We start from the raw sequence: 7,641 nt of genomic DNA, 5'->3' as shown, positions 1-7,641 counted from the left end.
CAATTTTAGTTTTTATTTAGTGTAATATAACTTGAGAGAATTGAAAGTACAAAATTATTATCATTACCGAAAGTTGTCCTTGGATATTAGCGACAGGTATGATTTCATCCTCTAAAGGAACCAACAGAATAGAGCCTACTGCAGTAGTACTCTTCATCTTATAAGCAACAAGCTCTGGTTCAATTGTCTTCACCCTATATAATTGTAACAATGAGATGTAGTTTGTACTTAGCATTTTGGATGCAAATATAAAATGTTAAATGCATATTACCATGTCTTCAATGCGTCCGCCTATGGATATAGAGGATCGATCTCAATTGTTGTATTGAACTTGTTTGACAAACCATTGAATCTATTTGTTGATCCTGCATGCATTAGAATGTTTGTTTTTAATAAAAATCCATCATGTAATAGTATTATTAAAAGAGAAAAACATATAATGATTGTAGTTTCACCTATGGTTTCTTGTGAAACTCTTCTAGCAAGAACGACCGGATATGTATGAGTTTGATTTAAAAGTTTAGCCCCATCATGATCAAAGAAACTATCCCAAAGTGCCAATTTTGTTGGCTTCTTTCTGCATATAATGAAAATTTATGTTATTTAAAAGCATAATAATTGTAATTTATTCCCATGTTCATTAAAGACTATTTTTTTAGGGTTTTCATCATGGGAAGGTAGAAGTAGAGTCATTAGTTTACTTACATAATAGTATTATTTGCTAATTAGATATTGTTACATAAAAGTGTCATAGTAATACTAAATTTGAAAACCTATTGTATCTATTAAGTTTAGTAATTTTTTGTCTATAATTTTTTTTAAGTTAGATCGGAATACACTGGGCATGTTGTTTTTGTTGTTAGATTAACTAACTTTTTACCAACTATAATCTATTTCAGAGTCAGACTATTTACCTACCTAAATAAGAAACACACTAATGCTAGTGATAAGTAGGAGGTTGTGTGATTTATTTCCTTACTGTCCTTCCATGATAATGAACTCCTGAACTCTTTTTCCTCTTGTTGTCTTTGTAGGATGGCTGTCGTTGATGACAATGGAAAGTACATCTTGCATTATTAAAAGAAATAAATGTTAAAATAATTAGATAATTAGAATTATATTATGATAGTAGTAGCTAAATTTCCTTTAATACATAAAAAATTAAATACACTTTTAAATACCAAACTCATATTCTTTGGGTTGATACTCAAAGGTGTCAAATGTGGTAAGAGTTAACCGCGTTGGTTGCGGTAACGGATCTTCTAGAGGAGTAACCTTTTCAATGGGCTCAACTGTGGTGCTTCTATCAATTGTCCAAATGTAATCATTAAGTGCACTCTTATATTCAAAAGTTGGTTCCTTTACTTGCACAACAAACACCAAATATGTGTTGAAAGGTGCAAGCACATCTTCAAAATGTGTTATATCAGTACAAAACATAATCGCCGGAACTTGATTTTCCTGTGTGTGAGAGACAGAGATGAAGGTTATAATGACTTACCAATTTGAGTTCGCAGGTAATTCCATGCTCTTTTAAGGCCCTTTTTACAATAAACCTACACTCTTGCAAATACTCCTCTGATAAAAATGTTCAATTATAACATAACACATGCTAATATTTCAAATTATAGATTCATAAGAAATCTGCTTAGCTTACTTTGTATTGTCAGGTATTTATTAACACTTTTTTGAAGAAATAAGCAACTAAACAGCACTCCAGTAGCCATAGGAATTTCTTTCTCTTTGTTCAATTTGATATTATCACAACTTGAACCTAAGTTTAACCATATCATGTATCAGGATATTGACGATCAAATGATTAATATGTTCCAACCGAAATTTTATATTCTAATTCATGGAGTACAAACGACAAGTGTAACTGTTGGAATAATAGAAAAACTACAAGGAACACACATCTATCATATTTAAGTATCCCTCATCAATATTTAACATGAAATCGTAGGAATGGTAAAAGGGCTTCTTCATCTTGAAGTATCAAGAGTTGATACTTTTTGTTTCCATATATGTTGTCCCTTGGTCGGCATTTGTCAACCACTTGAGCCTTACATGTCCAATCTTGAGTTGTAGGTGTGATCATATTGATTGAAAATCTTTCGGCCATGTTCAAGCAATCTACGATTATAGTATGTTAAATAAATATGCAAATGATGTGTTATCACAATAACATTTAATATAATATAAAATATTGATGAACATAATGCAATGTAAAACAACAAACAAATTATATATATTAGATATACCTTTGAAAATAATAGTGTAAGTTCAAGAGAAAGTTTTTTCAATAATTTCATCATAGACAATATTATATGTCGAGTGATCATCATTGTCGCTAACGGTAGATGGTCTAATTAAAACTTTAACATTGTCGGAACTTTTGGCTCTTGATAAAGCAACATATAATTGACTATGAGAGAAGACAGGCTCATATAAATATATACCAAAAATATCTAAAGTTTGTTCTTGAGCTTTGTTTATTGTCATGGAAAAACGTAATCGTGCTGAAAATTAAGTCCTTTTAAAAAGAAGCGGTAGTTTTTCGTCTTCTGATGTCATAAGCGGTATTCGCGGAATGAAAACATGTGTATCTTTAAAATCACCACTATCTATTATTGAACTAATGACGTGAGTTTTGAAATCATTACATATTAATCGTGTCCTATTACATAAACTCTCAGAAGGATTCAGATTTCTTAATAATATAATCAGACAATTTTTCTTCAAAATTAATTTATATGGAGGCAAACCAGCAGGATTTAAAGTGTGTAGCAAATCTTCATACTCACTTTGATCTTTTGGATCATTAGTTTCATCTATAGCAATGTAAAATTTTTCAGCGGTTCAAAATTGAGAGATCAACATATTATTTATTTCATCAATAAAATTATTTTTTGTGGTTAAAATAGCCCGTGAAGTAACAAAGGAAGGATTTAAATGACGTGTATAATTCAGGATAAGTAACTCTAAAGAGCTGATTTAAGGATTCTTTTTCAGAAGTAAATGGAATATTGAAAGAGGAAGGAATTTCAATATTTTCATGATCATTTTTCTTTCCTTTTCTATCACTAATTCTCATTAAATATTCACAAAATGCAGGATCCTTTTTGGCACTCATATTCTCTGTAAGTTGTAATTTTTCAAGCTGATTCCAAATTTCAGAGCACAATAAACTTTTACGAATAGAATCTTTTTGTTTTCCACTGTGAACAACCGGAAGAGTTTGTCTAAAATCACCACTAAAAATAACTACTTTGCCACCAAAAAGTGTATTTATCTCCATTAGATCTCTTAAAAGCAAATCAAATGCTTCAACCATTTTCATTTTTGCCAATGAAATTTCAACCCACACAATCAGTTTTGCATCTCGTATTAGTGATGCCAGCGAACTTTGTTTACTAACATTACAAATAAAATTTTCATCAATATCAATTCAAATTTTAAATCGCGAATGAGCAGTTCGACCTCCGGGAAGAAGTGAAGTTGTAACCCCAGAGCTTGCAGTTGCTAAAGCTATTAATCCTTTGTGCCTCACCACAGCTAATAAAGAGCGATAAAGAAAGCTTTTTCTAGTTCCACCGGGACCATCAATAAAGAATACCCCTAATTTATTTGAGTATATACTCTATCAAGAATTATATCGTACGCCTTTTTTTTGTTCGATATTTAATTTATTTTGCAATAACAAATCTTGTTCACTAACAATGATATTTCTTTCAAAATGAACATCTTTAGCTTCTCTGGCTGTTGAAGATGCTTTAATGTACTCTGAAATTAGTTCAAACTCATTAACATCTCGGCCCATTGAGTGAAGAATGTCATTAATATGATTTAGAACTTTGTAGTGGATTTTCCTTGTATTCATGTTTAATAATTTTTTGAAATCCCCGGACATTTGGTCTTCAAATATTTCCCATAATTCTCTGGGATTAGTTGGATTACAATAGATTAACAACATAGCAAATAATTGCCTTAAACTGGATGGTATTTGAAAACTAGCAGCTTCAGATATGCATTCAATCAAATTATTATCACAAAGTAATAGTTCTCTTTTTTTTGCTGCTTCTCTAAAGGTATTGTAACATACTCCATTTACAGTTCGTAAATCTTCATATGATTTTGGTCCTCTTACATTCATTAAAAGTAATCTAAGATAGTATCTTTCTCCTTCGGTTGGATGACATGTCACGACACGATCAATAACATGACCGCGTTTATGGCGTGTCCATATTTTATCTGATATTGACCAAACAAAATATTCTGGAAATTCGTGATATAACAAATTTAAGTCTCTAGCATCTTTTTTTAATCTATTCATTAAAAAGAACTCAGTTAACATTGTCTTTTTAATCATGGGATTATCTATAAAAAAATTTTAATACTATCTATAGTTTTGAAAGAAATGAATTATTGCCCTTCAAGATGTGGTTGAAGATGATACACACTTGATTTCATTTCACTAATGGGAAAAACAATATTCTCCATGCAGCTTCAGGCGGTGATACCTACCGAGCAGATTGATATTATTTTATTTCATCTATCTCTATGTTCATATCATTAGAATGTATATAAAATGCTATTTTATCGTGTCCCTTACAAATGTACTTATAAATGTACTTTACAACTTTAGTGTTTGAACAAATCTCTACATTCATATGACAATTGAACTTACAGAGTAAAAATGGATTATAAGGAACAACCCATGTATTATCAAGAAAGTGTCCTCTAATTTTCATATTTTTTCCATCATTTCGTCTTCTACAAATTGGGTATGAATTTTTTCATTTAGTTGTTTGTTCTGCAAATTCTTTGGGATATTTATGTTTACAATAACCTTTTTTCTTCATACAAGAATTTGTTGGATTCAAACTACTGCAAGGCCCATACATCATGTGTTGTGTGACAAGTGTGTATAGATAGGGATTTGTTTTCTCATCAGGTAACTCAACACACACGGATTGATCATATGCTTTGGGAGTTAATAATTTATAATTCTCATCAAGTATAATAAGTAAATGAGCATGTGGAAGTCCTTTTTTTTGAAACTCCACTGTATACATAAATGCTGCCACTTTTCCAAATACTTATTTTTTCAGTATATCATATTTCAAGTCGTCTAACTTTGCTCTAAACACTCGACTAACCAAATCAAGTTTGTTTTGTGATTCATTACTTGGCAGAAGGTTTTCTTCTATTTCGGGCCAAGAAGGATGCATTTCATAGTCAAAAATATATCAGGATTTCCAAAATGTTGTACTAATGCGATAACATCTATATATCGCCTGCGCATGTCCCTTGGGCCTTCTGTGAAGCTAAGAGGTAGTATGCGTTATTTTTCTATCTTTGAATCTTCTCTCTCACCACGTCGTAAAATATCAAAGATTTCTTATAATACATCTACTCTGAATAAGTCTTGATTAAAAGAAGTAAAGTCTAATCTTTGACTTTCGATTTTTATCCATTGATCTACTATGTATTGTTGAAATAATCTTTCTGAGTGTAAGATAATATTTATATCATCTCTTATTTGTAGTTTGTAACAATAATACTCACGACAAGAAACATTGTCTCTTTTTCGTTTTCCTTTTTGCATGACTTCAGCTTCCATATCAAGAAGTACATTAATTGAAGACATATTCATTACACTTGGTAATTATTTTTGCTCACAATATTTTTGCGTAGATGCGCTAGACGGATGTTTAATTTTTTTAATACCACAATGCCAACCATTTTGATCATATGAAAATAATAAAGGATATTGTAATGGATCATAACAGCCATAATAATAATTTACTAATTGACTTTTATCACTTTTTGTATATATTCAAAAATGTAGTGTAGAAATAGTATTATTAATATCTTGCTCTACCCATATGCCTGCAACTTCTGATACAGTTGGTAAGTTATATATTCGTTGATCTAAACTAGAATCACATGTAAGGGCTATATAAAAATCAGATAGTTGTAGAACATCTATTAAAGACTTCAAAACCATAGAATATGAATTTTTTTAATATGTCCATTAAATTTATAACGATACACTCATTTAATTTATTTGAACATGCCATTCGATTTCTGACCGTATTTTCACTATCAAAGAAATACAATTGAAGATTTTTTTTCCTTTTTGGTTTGTAGAAATTAGGTCATTTATGAAATGATACATCTGTCCTTGAACCCTAAAAGTATAAATACCATTATTTCATAAGTTCGAAATTGTTTTGAATCCTCTGTATTTTCTAGATAGAGTTTTTTTCAATTCAACTGGTATTCCATTTGAAGTTAATCGAATAGAACCATTGCTACAACAAAATGCAGGTGTTTCAAATTCAAACTTTTTGACTTTACAAAATTCACAATTTGAAACATCATTTAATTTAATGTATCTCATTTCTAATGGCTTAGCACGTGAGTTGCTAGATTCCATGAAACCATACCCTGTATATGAGAAATTTCAAGTGAAGACTTAGCATTTTTAATATATAGCATTATTATTAATCTTGAACTAATAAATAAATTTTTAGTAATAATTACTTCAGACACTATTTATCTTTACCTGCTTTTGATGAGAGCGTTAACTCTCTTATATGAGATCTTTGTTCACCAGAAAAATTGGAATTGCTAGAAGATGCAGTAGCCGAATCATTGTTCATTGAACTTTTAGACAATCGTTGTCTTTTAAATTCTAATCTTCTTCTTGCTCGTCAACGTGCCAATAGGGCTTCTTTTTTCTCAAATGACATTGTTTTATATAATTAACGTCTTCTAGCATTTTTGTCGGTGTGTATTTTTTCAAAAGTATGACCATTATTAGATCCTCTATTACTCGGTATTTTTTCGATCCAAATTTTTTTGTATGAAGTTTTCAGAAAAACAATAACAGAAAAATTTAATTAAACACTCCATATAAAGTAATTATAATATTTCTGCTAGTCAAATAGTTTATTTATTTTAAAATATAACAGGCATTTATTAACGGAAGGATAAAATAACCCCAAAAAGTTATGAAGCGTCATGTTTACAATTAAATAAGTTGTACTTACCACACAATTTAATGTAGGCACAGACGTTTAGTTAGCTATCACCGAAAAGAGAAAGTTGTAAAATGAGCAGTTCAACATATTTAGATTAAATAAGTAGAGATAAATAGTTAATTGGAGAGAAGAGTCATAAAATAATCAAGGAGAAAGATGAATTATTAATATATTATGGTTCAACTTTAAGGACGCTAATGATGCTACAAACTTAGTGTACTATAGGGTCACAATAAAATAATTTGCACAAGGATTAGTAAAAGAAGAAGAAACAATAGAAATCAACAATATCCGTTAATACCATAAGTAAGAGGTACAAAGTACGACAACTTTCCCACACACATATGTTGATTGCAAAGTGACAAAAGATTGCATTAAGAATACAAAAGAAACAGAGCAAGGACAAATATAGCACAAAGTAACCTCTTTATCTATCCAACTATACTACTCAACCTAAGTTGTTAAACCAGAAGAAGTCAATGTGAATTTTTTTTAAATCCGTAGGTGGCAAAATTCGGCTAAAAAATTATGACCGACTCAATCTGTTTAGATTTGGGCCAGTTAGAAATTCCTTTATTTTACATTGTCATCA

General features: G+C 30.2%; 1 long non-coding RNA gene across 1 annotated transcript in view; it reads right to left on the bottom strand.

The window, feature by feature from the left end:
* Positions 1-1,870: 1,870 nt before the first annotated feature.
* Positions 1,871-7,641, bottom strand: part of LOC107869682 — a 10,868-nt gene continuing 5,097 nt past the window's right edge. Inside the window, exon 3 of the long non-coding RNA XR_001673900.2 lies at positions 1,871-2,133. This is a non-coding gene — a long non-coding RNA (uncharacterized LOC107869682). The remainder of the gene's footprint in view (positions 2,134-7,641) is intronic.

Source organism: Capsicum annuum, unplaced genomic scaffold, assembly GCF_002878395.1.
Source record: "Capsicum annuum cultivar UCD-10X-F1 unplaced genomic scaffold, UCD10Xv1.1 ctg3652, whole genome shotgun sequence".
Lineage (NCBI taxonomy): Eukaryota > Viridiplantae > Streptophyta > Magnoliopsida > Solanales > Solanaceae > Capsicum > Capsicum annuum.
The sequence above is the reverse complement of the archived record's forward strand: the minus strand, read 5'-3'. Positions and strand labels throughout refer to the sequence as shown.